The following is a 16,860-nucleotide window of genomic DNA, read 5'->3' as shown; positions in this document are numbered from 1 at the left end:
TGGGCAGCCACTGTGCTACAGGTACTGGTCCCTCAAACCGCCAGCTCTTCCACGCCCACAGACTTGGATGCACACAGCTTCGGGCTTCTTAAATGCACACAGGCTTCAAGCCCCTCAATGCACACAGCTTCTGTCTTCACACAGAGACACTCACTAGGAGCCACTGCTCCAACTCCACCTTCTGCTCTCACCAGCCCCTCATTATATGGGCTGTGTGCAGCTGGGCACACACCCTGCTTGCTATCCTCAAGACCCGGACACAGGGTTGGAGATCCTGTCCCACCCATGACTCTCAGGGATCTCCAATCTACAGAATCCCATCCGGAACTAGCAAAACCTGGAGAAAACTGACAGAGCAGTTTTCTCCATTTAAACTCTGCACGACCGCACAATTGTCAGTAAAAGCGACTCAGTGCCATATCGCAAAAAAATGGCCTGGTCATTAACCACTTTAGCCCCGGAAGATTAGGCTGCTCAATGACCAGAGCACTTTTTACAATTTGGCAATGATCTGCTTTAACTGGTAATTGCGCGGTCATGCAATGTTGTACCCAAAGGAAATTTGCGTCCTTTTTTTCCCAACAAATAGAGCTTTCTTTTGATGGTATTTGATTGCCTCTGCGATTTTTATTTTTTGCGATATAAATGGAAAAAGACCGAAAATTTGGAAAAAAAATGATATTTTCTACTTTTTGTTATAAAAAAAATCCAATAAACTCAATTTTAGTCATACATTTAGGCCAAAATGTATTCAGCCACACGTCTTTAGAAAAAAAAATGTCAATAAGCGTATATTTATTGGTTTGCGCAAAAGTTATAGCGTCTACAAACTAGGGTCCATTTTCTGGAATTTACGCAGCTTTTAGTTTATGACTGCCTATCTCATTCCTTGAGGTGTTAAAATGGCAGGGCAGTACAAACCCCCCTTCCAAATTACCCCATTTTGGAAAAAAGACACCCCAAGGAAATTGCTGAGAGGCATGTTGAGCCCATTAAATATTTAATTTTTTTGTCACAAGTGATTGAAAAATGACACAAAAAAAAAATGACACAAAGTTGTCACTAAATGATATATTGCTCACACATGCCATGGGTATATGTGAAATGACACCCCAAAATACATTCTGCTGCTTCTCCTGAATACGGGGATACCACATGTGTGAGACTTTTTGGGAGCCTAGCCTTGTACAGGACCCCGAAAACCAATCACCGTCTTCAGGCTTTCAAAGGGCGTAAAATGGTGATTTCACTTCCTCACTACCTATCACAGTTTTTGAGGCCATGAAATGTCAAGATAGCACAAACAATAGCGGACAATAGAGAACGAACATAAGAGAGAGAACAATAGAGATAGAAGAAAAATAAAACCACAACTATTTTTGGCTTATTTATTTATTTATTTATTTTTTGCACTTTTATATAAACTGTAAACGTTACAGATTAGGGTCTCTCAAAATGTGATGACCATCTCATTTTTCGAGAGTTTGAAACAGTCACCGATGCAGAGACCAGGTTGGTCAGTACAGGAGGGACAATAAAAGTGGGTGTCACGCCTAAATCCGCGTTTTCTGCAGACACAACATCTTCTTTGGGGTGTTCTGTGGGCAGGTGTACCAGGGAGGCTAGTGTAAAATACAGAGTAAAATATTTCTCATGCAGCCGGCTCACTGCATTTGCATTGGGAAGGTGGGCCATAGCACTGTCTGGAAACAGAAGGGCTCTGACGATCTCTTCCTGGAATTTTAGGAAGGATCCGGTTCATCCTGAAGCTTTGTATAGCACAAAAGCATTCAGCAGAGCTAATTGGAATAAATATACAGACACTTTTTTTATACCAGCATCTGGCCTTACGGCGAATTAGGTACGGCGCCAACAACTGGTCGTTGGGGTCCACCCCTCCCATGTTAAGGTTGTATTCGTGGACATAGAGAGGTTTCTCCACAACACCAGTCGCCGTAGGAATTTGGACCGTCGTGTCTGCATGAAGGGAGGACAGAACGAAAATATTCCGTGAATCCCTCCACTTCACTGCTAACAAATTATTACATTTCAAGCAGGCTCTCTCCCCACCGTCTAAGTCGGGACTCTATAAGCCATTGGGGGAAGCCCCAGCGATTAGATCGCACGGTGCCACATGCGCCAATTCCACAATCAAAAAGGTGAATAAAAAGTGGCACACTTGTGTAATAATAGTCCATGTATAAGTGGTGCACCTTTCCGAAAAAGGGTGACACCATGTCCCACACAATCTTACCAGCGCTCCTTATGTAATCTGGGCAGTTCTCCGGCTCCACGTGACTATCTCTTCCCTCGAAAACCATAAAACTATATGTATAGCCTGTTGCCCTGTCACAGAGCTTATACATCTTGACCCCATATCTGGCACGCTTGCTGGGAAGATTCGGTTTGATAGACAAGCGGCCAGAAAACATAATCAGGGACTCATCAACGCAGACAACTTGATCCGGAGTAAACAAGGCTGCAAAATGTTGGTGGAAGTGGTTTACGAGGGGCCAAATTTTGTGGAGCCGATCGTATCCAGAGTCACCCCAAGGACGACAGAGTTCATTGTCATTGAAATGCATGAACCGCAAGATCTGCTCGTATCGTGTCCTGGTCATTGAGGCAGAGAACACGGGCATATGGTGAATTGGATCAGTGGACCAATACGACGGCAACTTACTTTTTTAAACTATGCCCATGAGGAGGGATAGGCCCAGGAAGGTCTTAAATTCAGAAACCGTAATAGGTTTCCAATCTCTGGCAAGGGTCAACTGGGGTTTAGCGGCAATGAATTGACCAGCATACAAATTGCTTTGGTCCACAATAGATCTATAGAGATCTTCCGTGAAAAACAGCGAATAAAAATCAAGTGACTTAAAATCAACTGTTTCCACCTGAATTCCAGGTTGGCCAGTGAATGGGGGAAATAAGGATGCTGCAGAAGTGGTGGGCTCCCAATTCGGATTGGCAAATGCAGCAGGAAGGGCACTATGGGCTCTGTCTTTGTCTTCTTCTTGGTGGCTGCAGAACACTACTTGTGCTTGCCACCTCACCAGCTTGAACTGCACTTATGGGACGCGCCACGTCACCAAGTGTTACTGCAGTGCTGGATGTACGACCGGGGTGTACTAGGCCGCTGGTGCTTGCCAGTTCACCAGAAGGATGAGCGGCACTAGTACTGGCTCTCTGCTTCATACGAGAGCCCTGCGGTTCTTGCACCTCAACAACAGAAGAATGGGGTCGGGTACGCCTGACCTTGGCAGGGACCACTACTCCCTCGTCAGAGCTATCTGTCAGGGTGCCACTGCTGTCTACTGGTTCGTATTCTGAGCCTGAATCGGACAGATGGGTGACTTCCTCTTCACTATCATATGTCAGGCTCAGAAACGTGTAGGCCTCTTCACTAGTGTACCTTCAATTGGTCATTTTGGCCTCTAAATTTACTGGTACACTAGTGAGACTCAAAGGAAAAAAGAGCACCTGACTGTCAGCGACTGCTTCAAACACTACCAAAAAAACTGTTAGCGTTCGCAGGGATCAGGCCTGACTCTGCAAATGCTGCAGTTGTGTTTAGTGTTTTGTAAGTGACAGTGATCGATTGATACTGCACTTGTGTGGGCTGGGCGGAAGGGCTAAACGCAGGTGCTAGCAGGTATCTGGGCTGGTCTAACGCTGCGTTTTTGGGAACCCTAAACTATTGGGGACACTAATATAGTTCTGATCAGTTCAAAGATATCCATCCGTTCAGGCACTATACTACTAAGGGAGGTGTATGGTGTGTGCGTGGGTATTAGCGCTACTGGCACTACTCTGACGCTGCCTGGGGCGACACAGACCCTGACTGACGCTAAAACCTAACTGATATCACCTGCCGGGTGATCAGGGGGTTAAACCTTTATTTAGGTAATATATGGCGGGTGCCCTGATGCTATAAAAAAAATAACTAGCTAACCAGCGTCACCCGTGACACTAATACAGTGATCACTGGTGACGGGGTGATCAAGGGGTTAAACCTTTATTAGGGGGGTTAGGGGAGGTCCCTAGACCTATCTGGGCCTGCTACTAACTGCCCTAACTCTGATTATTTTCACAAATGACACCAGTACAGTGATAAAAAAAAAGATGAACACTGCACTGGGTGACACAGTGACAGGGAGTGAAGGGGTTAACTGGGGGGGTGACAAGTGTTCTGTATCAGTGTAGTGTTGGTGCAACTTACTCTGAGATGTCTTCTCTCCTCTCTCTGGAACGGAAAAGAGTTCAACGAGGGGAGATGACATCACTTCCCCTGCCTGTGTTTACACTTACACAGGCAGAGGAGGATTTCATTTGCCAGAACCAATCACCAAGTCCAGGCCAGAAATCATTGGCCTGGGCCTGGGAACTGATTGGTTCTAAAGTGAATCCAATCATTGCGCGCACGCCCGACGTACAGCTACGACGCTTCGCCCAGCCGAGCCAAGCTGCCACAGTATAACTGCAGCGGCTGGTCCGGAACTGGTTAAGCAGCCAAATCTTCCGGTCTGTAAGTGGTAAAAGTTTAGGGATGTAAATAGGATTGCCACTTTTTCTTTAAGTCAAACTCGAACACTTTAGCGGCGCAGAGCAATTTTTTTTTCTTAGTATATACTATATGATTATAACAGAACTTGGACACCTTTGGAGAGAATAGTAATGGAGCGTGCATAGTGCCCCCTCACCCTCCTGTCAGGCCCTGTTCTGAGCCATATTCCTGTCTGAATATTGTGTCTGGGTTTCAAGCAGGCTGAAACCCAGACACATGATTCAAAACCCGGACTGTCCCGTGAATCCCGGACAAGTGGTAACCCTAGGTGTAAAACAAAGAGTTTAGAAAACATCTGTTAACAATGGACAAACTGAAAGAAGATTAAGAGAATGACCCCCAAACCATTTTAGGATTCCCTTTCAGGAAAACATGGGTTCAGTTTACTTCCATATGATCATTTGGAGCCCATGATATATGATGATTTGGGGCCCTGACAGTTCCTATGGCTGATCCCTCAATGAGCTCTAAAAGGAATTTTCCAATGAAAAAGTGTAGCTATTATGACAAATGTTTTTTCCTTACAGGTGAAATGCTTTGACTCAGATCGGCGTGCGTATGAGGAAAGGATGAATGGAGGAGGAGGAGGAGGAGAAGGAGGCGGAGCATGAAAGAATCGCTGCACCCCTTTCCCAACAGTGGTGACCCTGAAAATCAGAGACTTTATCCTCACTATGCCGTGTCCAGGAGCTGGGTCATGTGTGATGGAAGCTGTACTCCGGACACATTCTTTATATTGCTGGGTGGAGTGGTGAAGGGTTACTGTAGAGCCTCTTTTGTTTTTTACTGCTGTGTCTGGGGAGATATCACTTCCTGTGTGGTCACCATGACAGGAAGTGAGGATAGGGGGCACAAAACACCAATAAAACATATTTTTTTGGAATTCACATAATATTTAAAACCTCAACTGCTTTTTACATTGCTGTAAGGTATCCCACTGAGAATCATTTTCTTTCCTTCACTCCTATCTGCAGAATATCACTCCCCTCATTACTGATTACGTCTCCCTGCAGAGTATCACTACCCTCCTCACTGATCACTTCTCTCTGCAGAGTATCACTTCCCTCTTTACTGATCACTTCTCCCTGCAGACTATCACCCCCCCCCCCCCATTCCTTATTTACGATTCCTCCCTGCGCACTATTACTTTTCCTCATTACTGTTCACTTTCCACTGCAGAGTAACTTTCCTGCCCAACAGATCACGTTCCTGCCCTACAGAACACTTTCCTGTCCTACCGATCACTTTCCTGCCCTACCGATCACTTTCCTGCCCTACCGATCACTTTCCTGCCCTACCGATCACTTTCCTGCCCTACCGATCACTTTCCTGCCCTACTGATCACTTTCCTGTCCTACCGATCACTTTCCTGTCTTACAGATCACTTTCCTGCTTTAATGGCCACTTTCCTGCCTTACAGATCACTTTCCTGTTTTACAGATCACTTTCCTGCCCTACTGATCACTTTCCTGCCTTACTGATCACTTTCCTGTCCTACTGATCACTTTACAGTCCTACATATCACTTTCCTGCCTTACAGATCACTTTCCTGCCCTACTGATCACTTTCCTGTCCTACTGATCACTTTCCTGTCCTACAGATCACTTTCCTGCTTTAATGGCCACTTTCCTGCCTTACAGATCACTTTCCTGTTTTACAGATCACTTTCCTGTCCTACTGATCACTTTCCAGTCCTACATATCACTTTCCTGCCTTACAGATCACTTTCCTGCCCTACTGATCACTTTCCTGCCCTACTGATCACTTTCCTGCTTTAATGGCCACTTTCCTGCCTTACAGATCACTTTCCTGTTTTACAGATCACTTTCCTGTCCTACTGATCACTTTCCAGTCCTACATATCACTTTCCTGCCTTACAGATCACTTTCCTGCCCTACAGATCACGTTCCTGCCCTACAGATCACTTTCCTGCCCTACCGATCACTTTCCTGCCCTACCGATCACTTTCCTGCCCTACCGATCACTTTCCTGCCCTACAGATCACTTTCCTGCCCTACTGATCACTTTCCTGTCCTACCGATCACTTTCCTGTCTTACAGATCACTTTCCTGCTTTAATGGCCACTTTCCTGCCTTACAGATCACTTTCCTGTTTTACAGATCACTTTCCTGCCCTACTGATCACTTTCCTGCCTTACTGATCACTTTCCTGTCCTACTGATCACTTTCCAGTCCTACATATCACTTTCCTGCCTTACAGATCACTTTCCTGCCCTACTGATCACTTTCCTGTCCTACTGATCACTTTCCTGTCCTACAGATCACTTTCCTGCTTTAATGGCCACTTTCCTGCCTTACAGATCACTTTCCTGTTTTACAGATCACTTTCCTGTCCTACTGATCACTTTCCAGTCCTACATATCACTTTCCTGCCTTACAGATCACTTTCCTGCCCTACTGATCACTTTCCTGCCCTACTGATCACTTTCCTGCCCTACTGATCACTTTCCTGTCTTACAGATCACTTTCCTGTCCTACTGATCACCTTCCTGTTTTACAGATCACTTTCCTGCCCTACTGATCACTTTCCAGTCCTACATACCAATTTCCTGCCTTACAGATCACTTTCCTGTCCTACTGATCACTTTCCTGTTTTACAGATTACTTTCCTGTTTTACAGATCACTTTCCTGCCCTACTGATCACTTTCCTGCCTTACAGATCACTTTCCCGTCCTACTGATCACTTTGCTGTCCTACTGATCACTTTCCTGTCCTACAGATCACATTAATATAAAACCAATTAGTGCGGCACTAAATCAATAAGTAAATATATAAAAAGAAATTAAATAAATGTGATATCCACATACAAATATGTTATGATTGAAACTAACTAACAATGTGCAAAATGGTCTAATAAAGTGCAAATAACGTCCAAAACACGAAGCACTTGCACTTTATGTTTGGACGTTATTTGCACTTTATTAGACCAGTTTGCACATTGTTAGTTATTTTCAATCATATATATATTTGTATGTGGATATCACTTTTATTTTATTTCTTTTTATATATTTACTTATTGATTTAGTGCCGCACTAATTGGTTTTATATTTGCATTGTCACATCTATAGGAAGTGTATGGAGTGTTGGCAGCTTCATTTGTTAATCATAGCAGCTCACTAGGTTTTACACTCACTTTCCTATCCTACTGATCACTTTCCTGTCCTACTGATCACTTTCCTGTCCTACTGATCACGTTCCTGTCCTAATGATCACGTTCCTGTCCTACTGATCACGTTCCTGTCCTAATGATCACGTTCCTGTCCTAATGATCACGTTCCTATCCTACTGATCACGTTCCTGTCCTACCGATCACGTTCCTGTCCTACTGATCACTTTCCTGTCCTACTGATCACGTTCCTGTCCTAATGATCACGTTCCTATCCTACTAATCACGTTCCTGTCCTAATGATCACGTTCCTATCCTACTGATCACGTTCCTGTCCTACCGATCACGTTCCTGTCCTACTGATCACTTTCCTGTCCTACCGATCACGTTCCTGTCCTTCCGATTACGTTCCTGTCTTACTGATCACTTTCCTGTCCTATCGATCACTTTCCTATACTACCGATCACTTTCCTATGCTACTGATCACTTTCCTGTCCTCCTGATCACTTTCCTGTCCTACTGATCACTTGGCAGTTATCTTGTTTGGCACCACACATTTAGCCAAGTCTCGGGCTTTTCCAGGCCTAATGTTGACCTCCAGAGTTAGGGACAGCTGACATCCTTCTGTGGAGAAGTCTCCTATGGCAACAATCTTGTAACAGTTTCTAACAAAGGTTGCAATGAACTCCTTCACTTCTTCTATAATCTCCTATTGTAGAACTTCACTCAACTGAGCTCCCAGTCTTTCACTAGACTTCCTGATCCATTTGCCACTGGATCCCCTGAGTTCATCCAATCAAATCCAATCTTCTAACTCAGTATCTTCCTCAAGCGTCACCCCAGCGTCCCTGCTGGGTCCCTAGCTTGGCACTCACAGATACTCCCTCTTCAGGCGTCACCCTGCTGGCCTGCTTGGTCAATGGCTTGGCACACAATAATGCTCTGCAAGCGTCACCTCCACTGGCTGGGTCCCTGGCTTGGCACTTGCTGAAGTTTTCCCACTTCTTCACCGTCCCCGGCTGGTGAGAATACTGCTCATGTAATGGCTTCAGCTACTCACAGTGGTCCCCGGTAACAAGGTGGATGGTCCCTTAGTGGCGACAGCTTCCCCGGGATAGGCCTTAGGTCTCTGGCCTAGCAGCCCGGGGCAATACAACACACCTCCACACAGACAGCTGTCCAGGTGGCACAGATCACCTGACTCCGCCCAAATAGGTTCTCCCAGCAGGCCAAGGGACCCAATAAAATCCCTGCCTATTGGCTGAGACACCCCATCCATTCCTAATCTGTCCTTGCAATGCCCTTGTCTTATCTAATATCACCAGATATCCAGCCACACAGAAGAGAGAAGTGCAGAAATTCTAGAATTAGGGCGAAATCAATTGATCTAACAATTGGCCATTGGTTCTAATGTGAACATTTTACAGATCTAAAGCACATGCTGAGAAAAACTCATGTTTGAGCCCCTCTCACTTTGGCCCCTTCACATCTGCATTGTCCGGTGCGTTATTATATATTATGTGGTGCGCCAATGTGCGTTTCATTACGTCAGTACGTTCATTGCAGAAATCATACCCGCACTATTTTTCCAACGCACTGGGCGGTAGTTGTGGCACACTGCATTGGTTTTGCATAGTGGTGCGCCATTAAAAATGAATTGCAGTGGAGCATGCACAATACCACCATAACTATGTGAAGTCATCTTTAACCCCTTCATCTCTCACCCCTGTGCCCCCCCCCCCCCCCCCCCCCCCATGGAGCAATGTTTTCCTATATGAGCCAGCAATCTCTTCGTACAATTGCGAATTCTGATACTTCTAGATAAATTTGCCTTTCTTTTAATGGAACGCTCCACCCAAACTTTCCCAGATTGTCCACTGACAGTTTTCAAGTCGTGTCACCATAAAAAAAAAGTGTAAATTTTATTGTGAGAGATAAGACACCGATTAGAAATAGATTTGGGGGAAATGGGTTTTAAAGTGTCTGTACATTCCAATCAGTGGCCTATCATCCATGTGTGCAAAGTGTGCTGTGCATACAGGCTCTGAAGGGGGATGGAGCCCGCTGTGCTCTGACCCACTCTGACCCTATGGTGGAGATCTGCCTGTCACTGCTGCTCTCTGCCTCCTGTCAGAGGATCCTGTGTACCTCCATTTTCACTCACACACAGAGCGGTGGCTTATGTGATTCACTTGCGCCCAGAAAGAAGAAATTTACCATACCTGTGAGAAAGATCTAAAATGCTGAGGAAAGGTCTGTTAATTTAGGGGGCTGTGAAGATGAGCTGGAGAGGGCTGAGAAGACTAAGGATGGAGGGGGAGACTGAAGATTGGGGGGGGGCGTGAAGCTGAAGGATGAGGGGGAGACTGAGGATTTGGGGGCGACTGAGAAGCCTGAGGATGGGGGGGGAGACTGATGATTGGGGGGACTGAGAAGCTTGGGGATGGGGGGGACGACTGAGAAGCCTGATGATTGGGGGACTGAGGAATGGGGGGAAGAGTAAGAAGCCTGAGAATGGCCTGAGGACAAAAAGGACTCTTACCAGAACATGTGGTCCTTTTGTCTGGAAAGAGTCAGGAAGGCTATATAGATTGATAGACCATCTGCAAAAGGACCAGTTTCTCCACCATAGCTTCACCAATGGTCACCAGAGTCTCTTAACCAGCAACATGAGATGTTCCATCAAAGTATACAAAAAAGAAACCTGGGAAGATCCACATCTTTTTTATTTATTTGCCAGCTGCTATCTTTTCTCAGCTGCTATTTTTAGATCTGCCAGCGTGATATCTGTAAGTTTACAATTGAGGATGGGGGACTTAGAAACCTGAAGGATGGGGGGACTGTGAAGACTGAGTATGAGGGGGAGACTGGGGATGGGGGGAGACTGTGAGGACTGAGGATGGGAGGGGACTGTGAAGCCAGAGGATGAGGAGGGGACTGTGAAGCCAGAGGATGGGGAGGGGACTGCAAAGGACTGAGAGAGCGGGAGGTGAGAAAGAGAGAGGGGCGTTAGAGAGAGAAAGGGAGGTAAAAAAGAGAGTAGGGTGAGAGAGAGGTGAGAAAGAGGAGGGTGAGAGAGGGGGTGACAGAGAGGAGAGTGAGATAGAGAGAAGGGGCAAGAGGGAGGGGGGTTAGAGAGAGTGGGAGGTGAGAATGAAAGAGAGATGGGAGTTGGCTGAGAAAAAAGCTATGCTGGGGCCTGTGCCAGCGTGCTCCTGCCAGGAAAGTCAATGGAGCCCAGTCACATTGCTTTGATTCGCCCGGATGCCTGTACTTTCATCAAATCCCGAGACAGTCCCGGCAAATCCAGGATTGTTGGGAGTTATGACTGTTTTCTACATTTGTTGAATGAACAGTTGCTGGTGGTTGAGCAGTCCCTGACTATTCTAGTGAAGTTCTTCTGAAAGTTAAGCTCAGATAAAATGTTGGCTCTCTGACTATTTTCAGTGTACACAAATCATATGTAATGAAAGAGTTTTTTTAATTTATTTTTTTAAATGATTGTGCTGAGGTTTTTACATGTCTGTGAGACTTTTGCTTGTAGCATAGAAGTGTAAGCATGTTTAATAGTTACAAGAAAACTTTTGTTTTAGTTAATGACGCCCCTTTAAGCCCCTCCTACTGTGAACACAATTTGGCCACACTAAGAGTGCTGCATTGCTACTTCACTTAGGCTCCCCAAACACACCCCAGATCTTTTACAATTATAGCAACACCCCAGCCACAATGAAAACCATTCTATCAAACCAGAGTTGCGCTAACATGTAAACACATTAAATAATTAATTGAGTCACATGTAAACAACAAAAATTTAAAGTTCAAAGTGCAAAAAAGATAAAAGTCCAAATTTGCAGTGATTGGTGATGGCCAATTCTCAATTGGGCATTACCCCATAAAGCAATCATACAGCTACCCACCAGCAACTTCTTACCCCCCTCTATCCCTCCCCCCTCTTTCTTTTTCAATCCTTTTCTCTCTCTTCTCTCTCTCTCTCACTCCCCCCCCCCATTACAGCTACCCACCACCAGCTCACACCACCCAGCAGGAGGCGTGGTGCTGGGCGGTGTGAGGTGGCGGTGGGTAGCTGGATGATTGCTTTATGGGGCGATACCCAACTGAGAATTAGCCATCGTCAACCATTAGTGGGAGCACCGGAGGAGCGAGAGAGAGAAGGGGCGAAAGAGAGGGGGGTTAGAGAGAGAAAAAGAGAGAGGGAGGTGAGAAGGAGGGGGTGGGAAAGAGAGGGGGGTGAGAAAGAGAGAGGGAGAGGAGGCGAGAGAGAGAATGTGGTGAGAAAGAGAGAGGGGATGAGAGAGAGGGGGCGAGAAATGGGGAGGGTGAGAGAGAGAGAAAAGGATTGAAAAAGAAAGAGGGGGAGGGAGAGAGGGGGTAAGAAGCTGCCAGTGGGTAGCTGGATGATTGCTTCATGGGGCGATACCCGACCGAGAATTGACCATCACCAACCATTAGTGGGAGAACCGGAGGAGTGGTCAATGAGCTATTCCAGGCTGCGTACCCTAATGAAAGCATCTATGACTTCCTTTTAATTAGGGTGTCACATTGCATCTGGTAAGCATGTATTCCCTCTATATAGTGGTGGTGTCACAAGGCGATTAACCCTTGCTGATGGTGGAGAATACGGAAATTGTTATACATCTATTTTGCCACTGAGTAGGAGGAATTACTTATCTTTTTTTGTTGCATGTTGGACTTCAATAATCACTGCACATTTGGACTTTTATCTTTTTTACACTTTGAAGAGAGAGAGAGAGAGAGAGAGAGAGAGGTGAGAAAGTGAGGGAGAGAGGGGGAGAAAGGGAGGCCTTTAGAAAGAGGGGAGTGAGAGGATGACAGAGGGGGGGGGGTTAGAGAGAAGGGGGTGAGAGAGAGGGGGGTTGGGGAGAGAGGGGGGTGAGAAAGAGAGAGAGAGAGAGGGGGTTAGAAAGAGAGAGAGAGAGGGGGTGAGAAATAGGGGGTGAGAGAGAGAGGAGGGGTGAGAGAGAGGGGGATGAGAGGAAGGGGGATGAGAGGGGGTGAGAGAGAGGGATGAGGGAAAGAGGGGAGGTGAGAAGCTGGCTGTGGGTAGCTTTATGGGGTGATACCCAACTGAGAATTAGCCATCACCAACCATAAGTTGGAGAACCTGAGGAGTGGCCAAAGAGCTATTCCAGGCTGTGTACCCTAATTAAAGTGCCTATGACTGCCCTTTAATTAGGGGGTCACATTGCATCTGGTAAGTGTGTATTACTTAATAAATATAAAAAGGGAGAGGCTTGATTGCCATGTAATAAGTATATACCTGAAAAAGTGATGATTGCACTTCAACCACCGAGAAAACTGTGGTAAAAAGTATCCCAAACAGAGGGGGACAGAAAAGGATGGGGCTTACTGAAAACCAATGCACATTGCAAATTTCTTATCAAGAAATTATGTTTAATTGCAAGGCGATTAACCCTTGCTGGTGGTGGAGAATTTGGAAATTGTTATACATCTATTTTGCCACTGAGAAGGAGGAATTATTTATCATCTTTTTTTTTTGGTGCACATTGGACTTCAATAATCACTGCACATTTGGACTTTTATCTTTTTTGCACTTTGAATTTTTGTGTGGGCAATGGTTTACTTGTGATTCAATCAATTATTTAATGTGTTTACATGTTAGCACAACTCTGTTTTGATGTATTTACTATGTATGGTATCTCACGGTTGCAGCTATTGAGTTGCAGCTATTGGTTTTTCATTTGTTTATTTTTCTCATATATTTTTCTTTCACTGAATTTTGTTTTTTACTATGAAAACCATGCCCACTCTTTGACACAGTGCACTAAGCATGCCGTATTTATTTTTTTATCAAGTAATGAGGCCCAGCTTATGATCCTGCACACAGGCCCACTGATTTTACAAAACTCTCTTGATTAGAATAAAAAGTGAATCACTAATTTACTGTAAATTCAATCCATGATCCCCTCCCCCCACTCCACTTTACTGCACACTGTGAGCTTCTCACAATATGCATTAGAAGCTGCAGAAAGTCAGATTAACTCAATATAGTCAGCATGGCAAACAGGAGTGCAGTATATGGAATGTACAGCATGGTATATGGAATGAGGGGTGAAGTCAGTGTTGCCAACCGCCCGTTAATTTACGGGCAGCCCATAAATTTTAACCCATTTGCAGGCTGCCCGTAAATGTGCCGACTGCGCAAATTCGCATGCGCCATCCCGGAGCCTGCCGGGCTCGGGAAAGCTCAAATGCGCTCAGCTATTTTCAGATGGGCGGGCACATGAGCAGTGATGTAAAGGCGCCGGGTGGCGCCATTTTTGAATAGTACTTTTAGATGGATTACAGCCTCATAGGCTGAGGCTCTGACAAGCAGATCTCCTCTCCTTGCTCTCATCTCATCTTGCACCGTGTCCCATGGGCTGGAGGCTGCCAAGCTGGTAAGTGAGCGCAAGTCAACCCTTATTAATGAAACTCTTGCTTCAGGAGAATCTAGAAGATGGCCTCAGGCAAGGAAGGGGTTAAAGCACAAGGGGCAGAAAAGAAGGCAATTTGCACTGAGGTCTAGTATGGGGTTAAGAGACGCTGCTAACCAGGGCAAAGTGCTAATGACAGATTGCTCTCTTCTTTCCAGAGGTGCCCGGAGAAATCTCTGGCAGAGGAAGAGTTTCACACACATAGGTTGGATTTGATGGACTTGTGTCTTTTTTCAACCTCACCTACTATGTAGTTAAGCCAGCTGTCCAAGACTGTGGCAGGCAGAGAAAGAAAAAAAAAAAGGATTGAAATGAGCAAATGCAGTAGGAGAGTTTGCTGAGCTGTATGTCTGTGGTAGTGGAAGGGTTAACAGTGGAGTGCAAGTCTGCGGCAGAAAAAGGGTGCGAAAATTGGTGCTAGCAGATATATTTATTATATATTATGTCCGCATCCTCTACCCATCTCCTGTACCATGTCTGCATCCTCTACCCATCTCCTGTACAATGTCCGCATGCTCTAACCATCTCCTGTACTATGTCCGCAGCCTCTAACCACTTCCTGTACCATGTCCGCAGCCTCTAACCACCTCCTGTATCATGTCCACAGCCTCTAACCACCTCCTGTATCATGTCCGCATCCTCTAACCATCTCTTGTATCAAGACCACACCCTCTAACTATCTCCTGTACCATGTCCGCATCCTCTAATCATCTTCTGTACCATGTCCGCAATTTCTGACAATCTCTTGTCTTTTATCATGTCTGCAGTCTCTGAGGGAGAGCCTGGAGAGGAGTTAAGAGTGGGAGCAGCGCCAGGATGTGGTTTACGGGAGGAGTCAGACGTGTGGAGACTATAAGATAAAACCAGATCCGCCAAGCTGGAGCCGTCTGACTGAGCCCTGCAGGGTGCACCTGAGAGGCCGCCAGTGACAGCGCTGTCATGCTAGTCGGGGGGGGGGGGGGGGGTCACTGACGTAAGGGAATAGTGAATAAAATAATATGAGGGGGCACAGATATAAAGGTTCCCCCCTTATATCAGTAATTCCCCCCCCACCTTAGTGTATTCACTCTGCAGAAGGTGGTCTCTGGTCATCAGAGTCCCCCCCCCCACATCAGAGCTCCCCTTTACATCATAGTCTGCAGGATTCCCCCTTACAGTGCAAGGGGGAACTCTGGACCCTGATGTAAGTGGGAACTCTGATGTAAAGGGGTAAGCAGAGCTCCCCCCTTACATCAGAGTTCCCCTTTAGATCATGGTCTACGGCATTCCCCTTTATGTCAGAGTTCCTTTGCACTGTAAGAGGGAAGTCTGCAGACTCTGATGTATGGGGGAACTCTGTGCTGGCTGGGTTATAGTAACCTGACCTTTATGTAAATGGAGAAATATGGTTTTTGACTTTTGTTTAGCTTAAACACATTGCCAATAGCACTAGCTACATGTTTATAGTTTAAATATTGATATTTGCACTGTTTAGCACTGAAAACAGACATTTTAGGTACTTTTATTGCAGTGTTAGTAAAAAATAAATTAAAAAAATGTGGCTTCGCCAGCAAATTTCATGATTTTTTGCAGTAAAAAAAAAAATGGTGCCGTTAGTAAATTTTGGCATCCTGTCAGTAAATTTCACTTGGGGGGGGGGGCCTTGGCAACGCTGGGTGATGTATAGAGAACGTACAGCACGGTATATGGAATGAGGGGTGCAGTGTTGGTAAATGGTAATGTACAGCAATGTATATGGGATGAGGGGTGCAGTAAAGGTCATGTACAGCACAGTATATGGAATGAGGGGTGCAGTATAGGGAATGTACAGCATGGTCTATGGAATGAGGGGTGCACTATAGGGAATGTACAGCATGGTATATGGAATGAGGGGTGCAGTATAGGTCATGTACATCACGGTATATGGAATGAGGGGTGCAGTATAGGTCATGTACAGCACAATATATGAAATGAGGGGTGCAGTATAGGTCATGTACATCATGGTATATGGAATGAGGGGTGCAGTAAAGGGAATGTACAGCATGGTATATGGAATGAGGGGTGCAATATAGGTCATGTACAGCACAGTATATGGAATGAGGGGTGCAGTATAGGTCATATACAGCACGAAGGTGGGGATTACCAGCAACACGTTGTCCCACATTTCGGACTCCAACTTCGCTTCTCCTTTCGACCAATCAGGAAACGGGTCTCACGACCCGCTTCCTGATTGAACGAGAGGAGAATCAGTGTGACAGTATCGAATATTCATTCTCTATTATCACACAACTGGGTGGGCTCCGAGCGCAGTGCTCTGCGCCCCGACCCCGCCCTTTTTTTGAAGCCTATAAGAGCCTCTGGCTCTAATCACGTGCTTAAAAAAAAAAAACACCTCCCCATTGGACTCCATGCACTGGCACCCTGCATGTAGATTAGGGGAAAATAATTGAGTCTTGACTGTAAATAAACCAGAAATTATGGTGCAAACATTACATGTAAAATATATTCATCAAATGAGACCATCAAAATTAATATCTTAGTGAGTCCATAAACACCAACAGAGCCCAACAAAAGTCACTTCTAGTTTCCCGGCAGGCTCACTGACACTGACTTGTGGAGTGCGGACTCCGGAGACGTGACTGCAACTATCCGGGACCTAGACCCTTTGATGTGAGGCGGGGAGCGGATCACAGTGGCAGCGGATGGATGGA

This window comes from Aquarana catesbeiana, linkage group LG03, assembly GCF_042186555.1.
Source record: "Aquarana catesbeiana isolate 2022-GZ linkage group LG03, ASM4218655v1, whole genome shotgun sequence".
NCBI lineage: Eukaryota > Metazoa > Chordata > Amphibia > Anura > Ranidae > Aquarana > Aquarana catesbeiana.
Note: the sequence above shows the minus strand (reverse complement) of the source record.